This window comes from Neodiprion pinetum, chromosome 2 (genome assembly GCF_021155775.2).
Source record: "Neodiprion pinetum isolate iyNeoPine1 chromosome 2, iyNeoPine1.2, whole genome shotgun sequence".
NCBI classification, from domain to species: Eukaryota; Metazoa; Arthropoda; class Insecta; order Hymenoptera; family Diprionidae; genus Neodiprion; species Neodiprion pinetum.
The window spans coordinates 3076181-3094267 of NC_060233.1; the positions used below are offsets into that span (position 1 = coordinate 3076181).

The 18087-nt window shown below is 40.0% G+C and overlaps 1 protein-coding gene across 4 annotated transcripts in view; it reads left to right on the plus strand.

Annotated features, from left to right (window-relative positions):
• The first annotated feature begins 8735 nt into the window (after positions 1-8735).
• LOC124211547 (discoidin domain-containing receptor 2) overlaps positions 8736-18087 on the plus strand; it is a 95796-nt gene continuing 86444 nt past the window's right edge. Inside the window, exons 1-2 of one of the 4 annotated variants that reach the window (XM_046610716.2) lie at positions 8736-8935; positions 9010-9123. The gene's annotated coding sequence lies outside the window, so the exon portion shown is untranslated. Of the gene's footprint in view, positions 8936-8961; positions 9124-18087 lie in introns of those variants that run through there. The other 3 variants (XM_069133435.1, XM_046610717.2, XM_046610718.2) reach the window with 3 other exon arrangements.

An 18087-nucleotide genomic window follows, 5' to 3' on the forward strand; every position in this document is an offset into this window, starting at 1 on the left:
CCCAACAACGAGCGATGAACAATCAGCGGTTGATGCTGGCATGAGCAATTAGCGCATCCAGAACCGCGCCTTTGAAGAGTTAAACGATTTTCATGCCGTTCTGCACGCCCAGCAGGCCAGCAACGCGGTTGTCTACCGACTCTGAGGTAAATATATCTGCCAGAAGCAGAGAGGCTCAGGTCTTTGATCGCGGATCCCTTTGATAATTAACCCCTCCGTAGAGTTGGCTGCTGCAATTTGACTGGAAATATACCAACCCGCGTCTATAATGATTCTCGGTTGTTATTGTGCAGTTATCTCGAGAAGTAGGAAGCTGGGAAAGCTCGTCCGCAATTCCCTAAAAGGGACTAATCGCTATCCATCTCTTCACTCGCGCCGATCAACCACTCATAACAAAGACAAATCGACCAGCAGCTATAGTCGCGAAATTTTCGGTACCGGGCGCATCTGCGGAGCCGATATGGGGGTCGGGGTGACGGCACCCCCGGGAAATCAACCGATCAACTTGCACTCTCCCGCGATGTGATTGCTGCTTTAGTTTAATGCGGCGACGCGCGACGTCGACGTGCCGACGATCCGTCGCTGACCGCACCTCCCGTAAATCTCATCTTCGCGCCAGAAGCGGTGCTGTCCCTTAAAATCCGATAATGGATTTCTTCCGATCACTTACTCTCAGGCACCACCAGATGCTACCGGGACTTGCAGAATTGATAATCATCGGCTCACAGGCAGTAGCTAGAGTGCAAAAATTTTTTACGAAGAATTTGTACACTTGAAATCGTGCAAATTGACATAAATTTCGTGCGAAATCTTGAAAGAAAAGTTGTCGAAATTTTTAACAGTTTAGACAGTAGACAAATTCCTTTACCGACATCTTACCGACGCTTAGCCAAGACACAAGCCTTCTGAAATCTCCCCAAACGGCGGAACGTTCTAGAAAAAGGTTTACGTCTCGGCTCAGTGTCGGTAAAACGTCGATATAGGAATCTACGTCCACAACTTTTCTTGCCTATCTACTTGAGAACTGAGATCATTTTCGAAAGGGACCAAATGTCAGAGAAACCAGTTTTTTTCAGCCTTGCAGTTATCCTGTATTTTTAGTGGATAAAAGGGGAAAAATCGACAGTATCGACTCTCGCAGGTTCAGATGCCATTGACGCGGTACATTCGTCGTATTTCGTGTTGTCCCCTCTTTTCGTTAACATGACGCACGGGACAGAGGAACGAGAGTATTATACGTATAGTGCAGCAATTTCACAACGTCGTGTGAGTCATACGTGTGCAGGTGGTTCGACTCCTGCGACGCCGAATACACATTTCGCTGACGGAATCACCCCGAGAGGATTTGCTCGTCCGGTTCCCTCGGACTCCAGGCTCGAGGGGACATTCGATCAAGGAAGTCATAGGTTATGTACATTCAACAGCGATGCTGTTGGAGATGAAATCGTAAATGAATGTAAGCGAAATAACGAGAAATCAATCGAGATAACCGAAGTCATTGGAAATCGTTGGAAATCACTTGAAATTAGATTACAGCGATGAAAAAATTGCCCTGAAATTTATGGAAATTGCTGATCTTGCGGTAAATTTTTAATGATTTCTTTAGTATGTTCTTACCTTGATTTCTAGTTTGCAAATGATTTTCGAACGATTTGTTGTGGATTTCTTGTGACTCTGGTTAATCCGTGAATCCTTTAAATTCTCCTAGAATTCTAGGAAATTATTGGAAATCAGGGGTGAAACAAAAACTGAATGAAAATCACGCGACAAGCTGCGAATCGATAAAACGAACTGAAATCACTGATTCAATTTCGTATCGGTTGTTAAATGGTCTTGCCTTTCCAATGATAGTCATCGATTCTTCTTCCATTTTCAACTCGAGTTTTTTTTTTTTTTTTTTACTAGACGAACAAAAATCGGCATCGCCACAATTCGTCGAAAGACACAAATTTCAATTCGTCACTAACGTGAATTTTCATCAGAGTTTAAATTCCGACTTTCGAGGAGCTGGGGAATCGGTGCTGTTCGAAATTGTCGGCCATTCTCCTTTCGTTGAAGGGATTCCCGACTTCGGATGAGGATGAGGGCTTGATTCAATCGCTTAATTCATCCTCTTGTGCGGCGTGCGCGCGATGAAAACCGAGTGACAGTCGGAATGAGATTATATTCGAAATATATTTATTATCAAATTAATGTCCCTGACAAAAAGCCGTGATTTGCATTGAACCAATTCTCCGGAGCTTTTATGCAGCCACTCGGCTCAGAGAATTTCAGTAACATTTCAGGGCACCCCGCACTTACATTAAATATATATATATATATAAGTGACGATCGTAATTTCGAGTTATAAATTAGGTGCAGATATCGAGTAAATTGTCGAAATAATTCGGCAAAGGGAAAGAAAAGGACGTAAAGCTCGTCATGGCCGAATGAGAATTCGGTAAAAGACGTGTAAAAGTGAAAAGCGTCGGTCACCCTGAGGAACAGAAAGCCCTGGTTTTGCGAAGCAGCGTTAAGGCGCATAGCGAGACAGCGACGAATTTGTACAAAGCTTGAGCTATTAGTCAAAGCTCCGGTAAACTAGCTGCGCGGCTACACGTTGCGGAGTTTAATCCGCGTCAGGCCGCTGTCCGCCCTCTTTGTGATATTTTGTCATCTCTGTGGAGTTGTGGAAAATACCAAAGCTCGCCAACCGCTCGTGTACTAAGTCCGAAACAAAGGGCGGAATGAATGTCGGAAAATTGAAGTGAAAAATAAAAACCGCGCGACGGATACTCGATGCTCGGGCAAGAATGGATAATAAAAAAGAAAAATCGAGGGGTCGCTGATTATTTTAGCAATTCTTTTCTACTCTCGGGCCGGGAGAATCGGCGACACCGACCCTCCCGCTAAAAATATTCATATCTGGCAAATCTGCTCGCCAACCCAAGCGGAGCTTTAAACGAGCTTTGACCCGCTACTAGCTGAAGGTGAATCCTAATGCGAGAATAATATTAAGATTAACCCTTAACGCTCGTTTTGTTTTTCCCGAGGTTACTTTTATGGACTGCGCACATTTCACCCCGTATCCCTCGCATTTCTATGAGGCGTTCCCTGCCAATTCAAGCGACGCTTCAACCTATTAGACATAATTTTAATATATTCAAACACGTAGTACAGGGCAAACGTTTTCATGAATAGTATTCACACGGCAAATTATCGGGGAGAAACAGGCGGGGACAAAGAATGGAAAGTTCACACGGTAGAAAACCTAATTTATCATACCGGTTTGAAAATTTAGATCAGTGAGAATTTCCGTAGCTCAATTCTGTACTTCCGTAAGCTTGTTTCAACTATTCTGTATTCAGAGCTTTTCACGTTTCGAAATTCTAACAATTAATTAAGCGAACAGCGTATAAAAATATGGTCAAAATTTACTGTAGGTGGGTGGAGTTTTCGGCATGGAACGCCCCATATTTTTTCTCCCTAAAACACGCAAAACAATGCCGCGCGTGAATTTACTTTCATAACGTGGATGTTGCCTAAGGATTACACGCATAAACCTTGCGCTGCTGTGTTTTCGTTCCTTTTTATCCCGTGTAACCGCTGATGGTCTGACGTACGGGAAATTCTGAAAGCATGGAGGATGTTCTCTCAGCTCCTAGTCGGGAAAAAAAAGTCGTTTGAATTATGGTACAAGCCCAGCGGCACAGCCTCGGAAACACATTTTTTTCTTCTCTCTCTCTCTCTCAATCTCTCTCGCAGGATTTCTTGCATACGATATAATAATTCAATACACGTGTATTTATTTATGCCAAATTTGCACTCGTCATATTTATTTATTTATTTATTTATTTATTTTTTGTTTCTTTGTTTTTTGGGATCTGCTGAGATTCATCTCTCGAGACATTTTTCGATAAACAGCGGAGGAAGAAACGTTGGCGTAAAATTTACAGAAGCACCGAAATAAGGGCTGAACGGGCAGCTTTTGTACATCAGAGCTTGCGGATCGGGGCGAAGGGAGTTCCGGAAGCCGGAACGAACCCCATCCGGGATAAAATCCGTTCGCGGCAACGGATGAGCTCGACGGAAGACGCCGGCTGGCTGCTCCATAAACAGAGCTTACGTGTCTGGCTGGCTGGCTGGCTGCGAGGGTGGGTGGTGAGTTTCAGTTCCGGTACAGGAGGATCATCATTCGATGCACCGAGCGGCGAACCCGTCTCTCAAGCTGATCTCCTGCTGCTGGGAAAAGGAGCCTGTTTTTAGTCCCTCGAAACACAAACTGTGATCAGGTTCCGTCGACGCGCGAGACGAAGGGCTCGAAAAGGCTCATGATCCATTAAAGTTGTGTTCCTAAGTTACATGCGTATAAGGTAGTGAAAATCAGTCGAGTCGGTCTGGAACGGGTATTTTTCTTACCTTTAAATTCTCATTTATTCAAAGCTTCTTGTTTCTCTTTTATACCTGATTCAGCATCCCCGCGGTTTCAACCCCCGTCGGTTCGTGCTGCCACCTTTTAGCGAGGGTTGAAAACACTTTTCCCAAACTTGCGCGGAATTTACGTTTTTGGATTGTATATAACATTTAAAATTTATTTTGATTTATATTAATCATGGACACAACATAAATATCTGTTTGACAAACGATTATTTTTTTTTTTTATTATTTCCAAACACCGAATCGAGTCCCTCGAAAATTTGCCAAAATGATGACGATTTGGAATTTTTTTGAAGTGTGAAGAGCTCCAAAAAAAAACAAACAAAAAAAACAAAAAAAAAAACACCGACACAAAACCTCGGTCCGGTTGTCGAGAATTTTCCGCGCGCATCAAAGCCCGAAATAATTCATACTTCGGGATTCGGGGCACGTGCTGCAGGGGGCGAGTTGACGCCGTGAGGAATCCTCGAGGGCAGGGGCGGCAGGAGCGCAGGTGGAGGCGGAAGTGGGGGCGATGCATCGATCCGTCGGTGCCAGGTCAAGCCGGCTTTCCCACCCCCGGCTATGACTCGCGCCGCTCCGGCGTTCCGCGTTATTTTGCATCGCTATTATTTATGCGAACTGCCTCCCCTCCGGGTACCCCCACCCCCACCCCCCCCCCACCTGCCGTGCTACATTCGGTTGAATAATTAGAACAGGGCTTAGGGAATTAGAAGCTTGTATCCCGGCTCCCGCCCCAGACTGGAATTCCCTACGGTTGGTATACACGGATACACATACGTATGTGTGTTATTTTTATATGTATGTATGTATGTATGTATGGAATACGCATATACATGTGTGTGTACGTACGAATACGTGCTCGTGTGAAATATCCAACGAAGCGTCAATCCCCCCCCCCCCCCCCCCCCCCCAGACGCAACCCGTTCTTCGGACGCGGTTTTGTCTTTCGATATTTTTTTGTATTTCGTCTGTATCAATTTTTTTTTTTTTTTTTCTATCCTCTTCCCTGGAGCGGGCGGATTTTTTATCGACCAATTTCGCGGCGGGACAATTTTCAATTTCAATGTTTTTCGTTTTTTTTTTTTTCACATGTTTTCCAATCAAATCGCATGCAAAAGTTATCATTCACTCGCGGAATAAACCCTGGCCAATTTTTTATTATACGTATAGTTGCGAGATATTTTCAATCGCGCGTGCTCTTGGAATATATATACATATATATATATACATATATGTATATACATATGTCAATTTTTTTCACCGATCGTTGAATTATTAAATAGTCGATTCAATTGGTGCCGTTATTTTGAACCTGACGAATTACATACCGGAGAATAAATCTGCTTATTCAGGTTCTCGACTTCCTCGTCAGCTGTATTAGGGGGGGACACCTTGGACGGTCTAGAATTTATATACCTATTTTGAAGAGTTTTTTTTTTTTTTGTTTTTTTTTCTCATAGTTTCACGAACATTTTGGAATTTGTTTTTCATTTATTGTTTTCATTTTAAAATGCCGCCATTGTGTTATTAATTTCTCAACGGAAAAAATTCGCAAATGTTCTTGGAAGCTATGATTAATAAAGCCCTCATACTCAAGTTGCTCCGAGTGTTTTCGTTTTCTTAAAAAAAATATTTAAAAAAAAAAGAACAAAGCTCGTAAAAATATGCATGATCTTAGACCGTCGAAAGTGTAGCCCCGCCTTAACTTCGGTTCGTGGTCGGTGTTTTGTGGCAGTAAACGAAAGTCGAAGCTTGCCGAACTGCCAAAGCTTGCGGCGAGCTTTTGCCGTGCCCCAGATCCCAAAAGCGATTAAATCAGAACGAACTTGCGAAGCGCATTCCTCGGCTCGAAGTGGGAAAATTGGAAGAAGAGAAGGGGAATTAGAAAGAGCCGAACATTTATTCGTCGCTGTCCGGATTCGCGGTGCAAATACCCGATTAATCAGTTCGAATTCATCGACGACTCGATATCCGCGATTCATGAAACCCCGACAATTAATGGTGATTGAGACTCGAATTAGCTTCCCCGCGGCTTGATCGAATCGCTGATTTCCTTTGTAATATCACCTCGGAAACTCACTTCTCACTTCCAATCCCTCCCCATTTCTCCACCCCGTGCTCGTTGGGCCAACCGCGGTTATTCGATTTTATCAATGCGCTTAACCTAAATTCTCTCGGTGAGTTGGAGAGAGGAGAAAAAATTCAAAAGAGAGAAGTCTAAGAGAATAGTGCGAAAAATGAGGACTAAAATTATCACGAAATTGAACGGAAACCACTAGAGTATAAATAATAATCGAAAGGGGGTTGTATTTTTCAATGACAAAAACTTCGAGAAATCTAAGATTTGTCTACGGAATTAAATATTTTACGGTAGCCGATTTCCAACCATCGTCCAGCTGTTGAAGAAGATTATGTGTAAAAAAATCGATAATTTTCATTAAATTTTTTACGAAATGATCTTGAGCATTTATCAAGGTGATTTTTTGATGCACGAAGACTTTGTTAAAATCATCAAAACAGGAAAACACCGGAATTATGAACAAAAGCTCGTGAAACAATTAATCGTTTCGAATCGTTTCAAAACGATTGGAAATCTAGTAGAATCGTTAGATTTCACTCTACCGGAAGGGATATTTTATTGGGAACACTATTTGCCAAAAATTTACAGTAACACTTTTTATCGTAAGGTTTTAATTTTTAAATTAAAGAATATTCAATTTTACAACATTGAACCGATATCGATCACAATCATCAAATATCTGTGTTGAATCGACTACTAAAACTGAAAATAATAAAATCTTTTCCACTGCACTTTGTAGGAAATAATTTTGCGAATAAACGAACCCTGGTAGAATAAAATCGAACAAATCTACGAGATTTTTATCGATTGAAAAGTGATTTGAAACAATTCATCGATGTGTCTACGCTTTCTTTTTTCCAATTCCAGCATTTTCGATTTTCGTATTTTTCAAGCGCGATCTTCGCAGTTTGTAAATCTGAAAAAAAAATCGATGATCACGATTTGAAAGAAGAATATCGCAGACCTTATATTCGGCTAAAAATATGGAGCTTCTCATATCTCTCAATTTAAAATAGATCAGATTATCAGAATATTTGCAGTTTATATTCCACTATCGATCTGAAATGATAATGAATTCGTTTACAGTTGAACCTGTAAAATGCTATCAACCAAACTTCATCGGAGAAACAACGAAAATTGATATTTACGGCAAAGCAACACAACATTTGTCTCTTATTTATCGTACCATTTGACTCATTAAACTGCTAATGCAGTACGATTTCTCCTGAACTAAAAAGAGGACTACGAAACGAAAGCATAGGCTTTATATTTCAGTGCAAGAAAACGGCCCTAGATATTTGAGCAGAATCCATCTCTTTATCGGCTTACAACTATCTGGCAAAAAAGTTAACAAGACGCGTCGATATCGGACTAACAATAAGAATGACGAAAAATAATCGATTTTGGATTAAATCGATTGTTTTTCAAACTAGATTTTTATATTTTTCCTCAGAATCGGTCGTTGTTTTCTACTCGCATGAAAGTGGCAAAATCAATATCAATTTATGTCATTAAATTATCAATAATTATCATTGTTTCATTCATTAAATACCAATCCGATATAACAAGTGAAAGTTAAATGAATATTTTTACCTGAAATTGAAAACCATTTCGAACGAAACTAGAAGTTATCAAAAAACATTTCCGCTATCAAGACTACGGTAGTGAAATTTACAAATTTTCACTTTCAAATGCACAGTTTCGCGCAAAAAAAAAGAACACAAAACAATCGATCGATCGATAAATTTTAACCGATTAAATCGAATCCTCTTCGATTAATCGATTATTCTTATCTCACCAACGCTCGCAGCTGAATATCTCGGTCTTCTGATCTCAACGGCAAAGATTTTACCTCGAGCGTTGAATTTAATTCCCTGCAAGTACCTACCTATCATATCTCGGTCAAATTGATCATTATACAGCCCTGCAGGACAAGAGAGCAAGACGTCGTCGAGGGTGAGTTGGGTTACGATGGAAGATGGGGCGGCGCAGGGGGTGGGGGGGGGGGGGGTGAGCGGCAATTCAGCAAGCTACTAAATACTAATACAAGGGCGGTGGGGGTGGGGGTGAGGCGACGCTGGTTTCTCCTCGGCAGCGCGCGACCCGCTCGGATAAGCGTTAAGAGCTACGCGCAGATGTCGGATCGCGCGGTTAGTTTTAGGCGCCGCCGCCGGGTCACGGCGGCGCTGTCGAATCTCGTTCGGCTTCAGTCCGTCGCAGGGTCGCGAGGGGATTGGTTATCGCAGATTGGTGCGTCGCCGCCGGCAGCCAACCAAACACCCGACGTACCGCAAGTCTGCGGGCTCTTTTAAATACGCGCTCGAATAAGCACGCGTTGATAAATAGATCGATAGATCCCCAACCCCCCTCTCATCGTCCGTGCGGATGCTCGGTGGTTAAAATCGTCAGCGATATTACCGCGCGTGCAGTTCGTTTGTTTGTTTCTTGTAACTAAACTTGTATTTAGTTTTTTTTTTTCTTTTCATTTTTCCTATCTTATTGCTTCACAGATTTGTCAAGTTTGTTCGTTTCGCGGGGGTTAACCGTTGGAGTTGGCATAATTAATTGAGCAGTGAGTGAAAATCTACCGAACGGATCTACCACCGCTTCTCTCGTCGCAGACGGTGAGTAAATGGAATTTGATCTTTTTTTTTTTATTTATCACTTTTGATTAAACTTCTCCGTGTCACGTGAACCCTCCTCCACACCCTTCGAAGCATCGCCGTCGTTCCGCGGACTCTTTTTTTTTTTGTTTTTTTTTTTTACTTCCACACGTCTTCTACTCGACGTCTGACCCGTCATCGATGCTACTACTTCGTCAGGCTGAACGGGAAGCGTGCCGTAATCGTTCGATCCGTTATCACGCATCCATCTCGCGATTTTCATCCCTTCGATTTATTCGCTTGATTCTTGGAACTCGGGGAGAATCTTCGGCAAGATATAATAATGACAATCGATTCTTGATATTTATAACTTCGTCGATTATATTTAAACGGTGAAATGTGTAGAGGAAGTGTTTAGGAAAGAAAGTTTTTTTTTTTTGTTTTTTTTTTTTCGGGTCAAACTCGATCAACGGTTGTTGAAAATCCATGAAACTGAAACTATCGCTTTGCAAAAAGATGAAAAAAAGATTAACTCCGGAGTGTTAACTTACACTCCAAATGAACATTCTGGAGTGTAATTATTTTTAGACACATCGAACCGCTAACTTTTGTTTCGAATTTAGTTTATTTCGTGCTTGTTTACTTCGTGGTTAATGGTTTACCGCGTTTTCCAAAGGTTAAGGGCCGATACGTTTGCCACGTGGATTTGGATCTAGATACCGCGATTCTGGATCCTCGTTCCAAAGCACGTGACCCGAAATATTTCCCCCTCGCCCCTTTTACTCGTCTTTTTAATCCCCACCTTATTCTCTTATATTCTACCCTACTTTTCGCAAAGTGGCCAAAGCAGAGATCCGGGACTGAGTGGTATGGGTAGGGGGAGGGTGTTTTACCGGGCTCGAGTAGATCGAAGATGGGAGGAAAATTTGAGTTCGCGATGCGGATACAGAGACAGATTGATTTATGGAGCGTATACAGCTGCCAACCCTTTTCATAAGACCCGCGGGACTCCGCGGTTCTGCAGCCTTGTACTCACCCAAAAGCTCTCTCTCTCTGTCTCTCTCTCTCTCTCTCTCTCTCTCTCCTTCTTCCTCTAGCATGCCACTGACAGGTGGCCGCCTCCCTCGTTTATTCGAGTCGCTTTCCTCCTTTTCCGCCTGGTGTTTACTGCGAGCCCTTCAACTCCAAAGACGACAACGAGGATAAGGATGTCAACCGTCTCCGCTCGCTTTTGCGATCTCTGACCCGGAATACGATATGACCTATATCGAATTCCCCCGCGTTGTGAAATCCGTCAGACGTTGGTATGGAAGATAGATCGATCGTAGTATCGATCCTTCACTCGTATCAGTCATCGTTGTTTCGATTCACACGAACGAGTTTTACTTTCCTCCCAACAGTCCGCACTACAGAATCCATGTGGATTTTTGTATGTGAATCTTTTTTTTTAATGAAATTCATCGCCCAGGAGATTAGCTAACAAAGTTACATTTTCAATGCGATACACAGCGATACGTCAAAATGTAGTTTATGTATCTACTGAGCGGTGAGTTTCACCGAAAACTCACGGAATAATGCCGAATCCCTTGTCAAAGTGGAAATTTCCATCGGGAACTTAATTGCAAGATCGGATGGATGGATTATCACTCAGCATTGTTCCTATTTTGATTACCCGTAATCACCATGAAATTCACAACAAATACCGTCTAAACCATTCATCGTCCCCTAAACCGCGATTTCCAAGACGCTGCAAGTTGTTGCTAAATTGGCACAAAAACCCGTCACGCTAGTCGTGATTCATCAATCATGTACCATTGTGCAACTGTATGGTGAACTTTGACGAAATTATGGGGAGGGGGTGAATATCAATATTGAGTACATATAAAGAGGGTCGTCTGGCTTTTCTTATCCATTCTGATATACAAAGAAAAACACATGGCGATACCATGAATTATATCGTTCTCCTAATACTCTCTCATTTCGTTAGCTAATTCATGTGGTACAAAATAAAAAATAAAAAATGAGTCGACCTCTATATATGTATATCCTCTCTTTCTCTCATTATCACTGAGAAAAATTTCATTTGTTACGGTAACTAGAAAAATTGAGCAACGGATACCAGACATTCCGACAACGGCTATAAAACTAGTTTTCATTTTCTACCTAGAACAATATTTTTCGATTGTGGTAAAAAGTGAAAATGGTTAATGAAATGAGCGTTAAACGGAATTAAAAATTTCTCTCAGTCTACGATCCACCCCTCATTCTCATCCCCGACGGAGTCCAGTGTCCACATACCTATGTAACACCTCGTGGTCGTTTGGTCGGCAGAAAATTGGCGATAGCCACGAATGTAGGTACGAAACGGGAAGCGAAATCGAGAGACAGGCTTGTACGTTGGGCAAATATTTGTTCAGGATGGAGGGATGAGAGAGGAGAAGTAAAGGATCGAGCAGGCGCAGCGCGATATCGCCGATAAGATAACCGCTCCTGAGGGAAACGATTTCCTCGAAAGTATACGTATGCATGTACAGGTATAGGTATATACATGTATGCCCCTTTGCCTTTTGTATGTACAACATACGTGACGAGGTACAACGTATACATTTTATATATCTGTATATATTACAATTTCGACAACAACTCACGAGCCCCGAGTTTATTATTGAAAATTTATTATACCCAACGTCGGATCGAGATGATATCCAGTGTTTACCGACGCTGTGTTTGTCGGATAAAATTTATGAAAATCGAGGAAACTGTTTGACACGGATCCGCCGGAATTTCGAAGATGATAATAATAATAATTCATGTTCAAACACGGAAGATAAAATATCGATCGCCAATGAACTTTTTTTAACGAACTCTTCGTTCCGATATTATCTTTTTCGCAATTTCATGATGTACGAATTAATGCATTAGATGACAAGTGATTGAAAAACAACAAGAACAAGAAGGAAAATAATAATAATAATAACAATAATGATAATAATGACAGATACATAAACGTAAAAAAGTAAAAATCGCAGGTTGTGAATTATACCTATACGTATACTTTAGGGTGGTTCTTAATAGGGTTGTTCATGAATTTTTATGCTTCCCGGGGCTTAGGCGTTTTCAAAATAATGAAAAAAAAATTGTCCTGAAAATTTGAGCTCTTTATATATCAACTCTAAGATAATCCGCTTTGCGACCCTTTTAAGGGACACGTTTTTTTTAATAAACAAATTTATAAAATCATAGGTGATCTATCGGACCTCGAGGTAGGTGATTACAATTCTGAAGCGATTGTTCAGAATTACGAAATTCAAAATGGTGGAAAAAAAAAAATTCACGTACGTCATGCGAATGCGATACGCCATAGTCAGAAAACAAGGGACCTCTGTATTCCCGATTCCTCGACTTTGAGGTCTAATCGCAATCTATGAACTCGTGTCGAAAAATGGCTAAGAGAGAGAAAGAAAAAAAGAAGGCAAGAAAGAATGTGAAAAGGAAAAATTTACGAGACGTCGCGGTGTTTCAGCAACGATCGTAAATCAAACGTCGCACGATTCATTCGAGCAGACCGCGAATAAAAATGTTTTGTAAAAATTGCGAGACTGGCTTATCGTGAGAGTATGAGAAACTCGTTCCTTGAACGCTGATAATATAATCAACGATCCATTTTAACACGTGCGCTTGCGATGTTGTACATATTGTAACGCAACGTGCATATCTATTATTATCGTGTGAGAATTTGTTTGTTTGACTTTTTTCTCGATGTGCGTAATATAGAGCGAAACAAATACGCGAGATAACCGCTGTGATTTATTAGAATCTACCGAACGGTCCGCGATTGCAATGCAATATATTTGCACGATCAAACGTCGAATTGCCGCAAACGCGGATTTGATTAGACAATTCACATTTGTCGGTAGTTAACGACAGCAATAACGGTAATAATTCAGTGATTATCGCATGATTTAATAAGCTTTGAAGAAACGTTGTTCCTATATCGATTTAAAAATTTTGAACTTTTAATCGAACAGTTTTATTTTTACAAACGTGGGGGGTTGAAATGAAAATTTGACAAAAAATTGCCTGATCGTATACAGGGATACTGGATTCGGTTTTATCAACTTGAAAGTAAGAAATGTGTAAGCCTGAATCTGTGACGTAATATATTTCGAAAGAAAGCGTGACGAGAATGGGATGTAATAAAAAAAAAACAAACCCAAAATTCTCGCTCTCGCACTGCAGGTTTCAAGTTCATAGAGAAAAAAAAAATTAATGATAGCCAATTTAAATTTGAAACTACAAATTCAGATTCGTGATTAACGATTTTGAAGCCCTTGGATACCGTGTTACATGAAAATATGACGATTTTCTTTTATTTTTCACCACTTTAATGGATCTACCATTACAAAGTTCACAAAACTCAAAAAACCTCACGATACGAATTTTGATTCAAATCCATTAATCCACTTTCAAGTAATCATCATTTTTAATCGACTTTTTGGAATTCTGTTACTTAAATAACTGCAAAAGTACCCGACCGATCAAATCCAAAATCCAATCAGTTCCAAGTTTACAAAATCCGCATCGCTTGAGACTAAAATCATTGAAATCCGGTAACTCGTTCTCGAAATATCGTCTGACGAAAAAAAAAAAAATCATCACACACACAGACACGGACAAAAATCCGTTTGAAAATGATTAGAGTTGATTCTCTAAACCTCAAAACGCGAGAATCTGGTAAAAACTCATGTTTTCATTTTCAGAGTGATTGCAATAACTTCCCATACTACCTTCGAGAACAGAGAAACTGTGACTAAAAAAATTAAAAAAAAAACAAGAAGACAAAGGTGAAAAATTGTCGGGCGAATCGAGCGTTTATTTCTTTTCCACGTACCTCAATTACCGGAACGTGTACCCAGAGGCACTGACACTGCATTCTGCAGGAGCTGAACGTGCATCCAAAGCATATATGTATACATACAGGTGTAACACATCCAAGGGGTTGAGAAACTCTTGTATACACGTACATGTACAAAAACATAACGTGACGCCGTGTAAAATCGTCGTGCACAGGCGAACCTGCCGCCATTTTTCACCCGCGCACTTTCACCTGCTTCCCTCGGGAGTATTTTAGCCGCGAGCTCGGCAAGGGGTGAGGGGTTAGAGGGCGGGGGGATGATACCAAAGTACAGGTATTTCATAACACCGACATGTATCAATCAATTGCCCCCAAAACCCCGGGGGTAATCTCGCCCCCCCCCCCCCCCACCCCCCTCATCGGAACCTTCCAATCCTCCAACCCCTGTTCTTGATTTCAACCCCCGTTTTACCGAGTGACGATAATAACTTTATACCCGCACAGTGGCAGGTGGTTGGTAACGATTTTTGAAGAGGAATTATTTATTTAATCAAATGTAACGTCGGTGAGACGGTTTTTTTTTTTTTGCTTTTTTTGCTTTGCGGAAAAATTTTTCTTTCATTTCTGTGATGTTGCAAAGAAGAGATGCGACGATGGTGTTTTTTTTTTTTTCATTCTCGGAGGATGTCGGGGATCTTTTTCGAGAATTTGAAAAATGACGAGTATTTAAACACCGAGGTTTATAGTACGGATAAAACTTTAAACATCGATGAATCGTTACGAATTTTTTTGAAAATAGATTTTTTGAAAAAAAAAAAATGATCAAAAATTTGCACATCTTGAAGTGAAAACGGACAGATCTACGAGATGTTTGTAAGAATTTCAAACGGATTTGTAAACGAAGCATCGATACGCGATCGTTTTCTTTTTGCTTTTTTTTTTTATTCAAATTCCAATATTTTCAAAAAGTTCCTCGTACCTCACGGATATAATAATTCGATACACACTTTATACGTCTATATCCGACTTTCTCGTAATATAATTAACAGAAATGATCGATTTCCGGTCAGACTGCACAACCTCTTCAATGCTTCGCGTTTTATTTTATCGACGAATTTGATTCGAGTGGGGTGTATAATAAAATATGAGTTTTGTTTCGTAAAAATTTTCTGGAGTATGAATAAAAAGCTGTTGAACTCATACGAGTCGTTTGAACGCGGAGAGTAACCTAAAAGTTCTGGCACTTCTTTTTTTTTTTTTTTTTTTTTGCGCTCAAGTGTACCCTGAGGTCTAAATATTGAGAATTTTCTTCTTCTTTTTTTTTTTTTTGTTCTCTCCTCACTCGGATAACGACTCGTTCCTGTTCGCGAGCTAAATTTTGAAAATCAAACGGTGTTTTAAAAAGAAAATTCTTCTCCTGGCGAAGAGTCGACAAGTTTTCTGGATGAAAAATTCATTTAGGTTAGTGAAGAATATCGGAAAAATGGCATCGAGCTGTTGAAAATTGTAAAAAAAAAATCCCACTTTTTCGCTAGAACCCATTTTTCTTTTTTTTTTTATCCTATTAGCTGTCGGTAGAGAATTGAAAACAAAAAATCACTCTCTTACCGGAAGCGCTTCTATTGTTACAATTTTTTCAGTCGTTTCTATTTTTTTTTTTTTTTAATTTTTTTTTCTCTTCTCATTCCAACAAAACAGGCGCTTGCAGCGAACGGGTGATTATTATTATGTTTTTTATTTATTTTCTGCATCCATCTTCCATCCCCCAAAAACTTATCGACCTTCAGCCGGGAAAAGAATTCTCTTTGAATACACCGTTTGATTTTCAAAAATTTGGCACGCGAATCGGAACTGCTGGCACGTTGCACGATTTCACGCGGGAGAAAGAAAAAAAAAAAAAAAAGAAAAAAGAAAATTCTCAATACTTGGACCTCGGGAAATACTTTGTCAAAAAAAAAAAGGAAAAAAAGAAGCGGAAGTGGCGGAACTTTCGTTTCGACCAGCGTCCAAAGGACTCCTGAACAGTGTCGGACATTTTTCGGGTAACGTTAATGCATAGAACATTGGTGAAATTATGAAATACCAATGCCCGTATACCCGTTTAACTCGCGAGTGACGGAATGCGGCGTTGATGCAGAGAGTTGAAGCTTTGAGTGTTTTCGGATGAATGTAGTGCCATTCATTGTGAGTCTAATTAACAACTTGGACTGGTTTCTCAACGCCACCCTTCTGCAGCAACAGCAGCAGCAGCAGCAGCAGCAGCATCGTCATTGTGCAGAAACGTCAAGTCCTTTGCAAACTCGTCCCGGACATGAAGAGCGTAGAATTTAATTAACTTGTTCTGCGCCTGATGGACTGACATCGAGACAAAAACTTCGCATTCTATTACATATATTCACCTTACGGTATATAGTTGAGGATAATTAATGCGAATGAATATTTCACCGTTCGATTCACGCGTCAATTTGTTTAATGCAAATTTAAAGCGTGCTTAAGACAGGAAAAAAGGGGGGGGGGGATTGCCTTTTTTTATTTGTTTATTTTTTTTTTTTTTCTCAAGAAAACGAAAACACTCGGAGCAATTTGAGTTTGAGGGCTTTGTTATTCAAAGTTTCAAGAATATTTTTGAATTTTTTCATTCAAATTAATAACAAAATGGCGGCATGACGCGTATAAATAGCGACCGACCAGGCTTTCGATCCACCGGCTGAGATTTTCTCGGTCAACTTTTCATCCGATCTGCTTGAAATTTTGACACGATCTTAAAAAAAATTTTCATCGATTCGGCCTCGTGGCTGGATTTTTGAATTTCTGTCCTAAAATTTTTTTCAACAATTTCGTGGTCGATAATTGGGTTTAAAATTGCTTCCGAACGTGTAAATAACTGGTAAATCTTTTCTTAGGTGATGAAAGTTTCGTTCGGTGTAACACTTTCATCGGTTGAATGGAATTTGATGTACAAATGATGGAAATTATTTGTAATTAATCCACATCGCGTTGTACAGCGTTTATAAACTTTCTACAATTAATTATTTTGCCAAAGTTTTTAATTGTACGTGCCACATTATCCAGCAACATCTGCAGTTGAATGTGCTCGCCGTGGAGAATTGCAACTTCGTGAGAACGCTTGAAAATATGAATTGAATATCTATGCAGCTAGAGGATTGGATAAATTTTCGAAAACTGCTTTACAAAAAAAAAAAAGAAAACAACAACCCCTAATTATCGAATGCCGTCAAAGATTCTTATAATAACCGATCTGTCTTATACGTATAACTTTGATTTTAGATTATTCTAAAATCTACGCGATAAAATAAGATGAAGACACAGAGAGAAATTGAGTATTTAAGATGATTTTGGGAACTTCTATTTTATACGTCCATTCTTTCTTAAATTCGTTATTTCATTTTCACAATATAAAAGGTATCCTACTCGTCGCAGGACTAACAAACTCAGCCTGTTGGTTTAAAAACACAGACAATGAATAACAAAGAACACACATAGGTAGAAAAAAGAGATAAAACAACGAGTGAGGAGAAAATTATCCGTGAAATATAATTTATACGAGCTAGGATTTCGTTTCGGTGTAATTGGGAGAAATTTTTATTACCGATTATCGCTCGGTCCTTAACTATTTTCATATTTTACAACAATCGAAAAATATAGTTCCAGGTAGAAAATGAAAATTAGTTTTCTAGCTGTTACCGGAAAGTTTAGTATCCGTTGCTATTCTTTCTCATTACGATCGCTGTTGCTATATTTTCTTGCAACTGTTGCGAAAATTTAACGCTCGTGCAACGATGAATTGACGTTAAAGCCTAGTTTAACTAAAAAAGTAGAGTAAAATTCATAAAAAAGATTACGAACGAAGTCTTTGTCTTCTCGGTACTATATTCAGTTTAAAATTTTAAAAAGTCATTACACGTCTTATATTATTGAACTACGTCGATCTAAGCTCGTCTCTCTCTCTCTCTTTCTCTCTCCTTCTCTGTCCCTTCTCCTATCTCAAATACAAATCGTCATAATCAAAACTGATTAACTAAAAACATAAACTGCACAAGGAAAGAGTTTATAATACATACGACAAGCGAAGAGAAAATGTACGACGACACGGATTGAGAGAGAGAGAG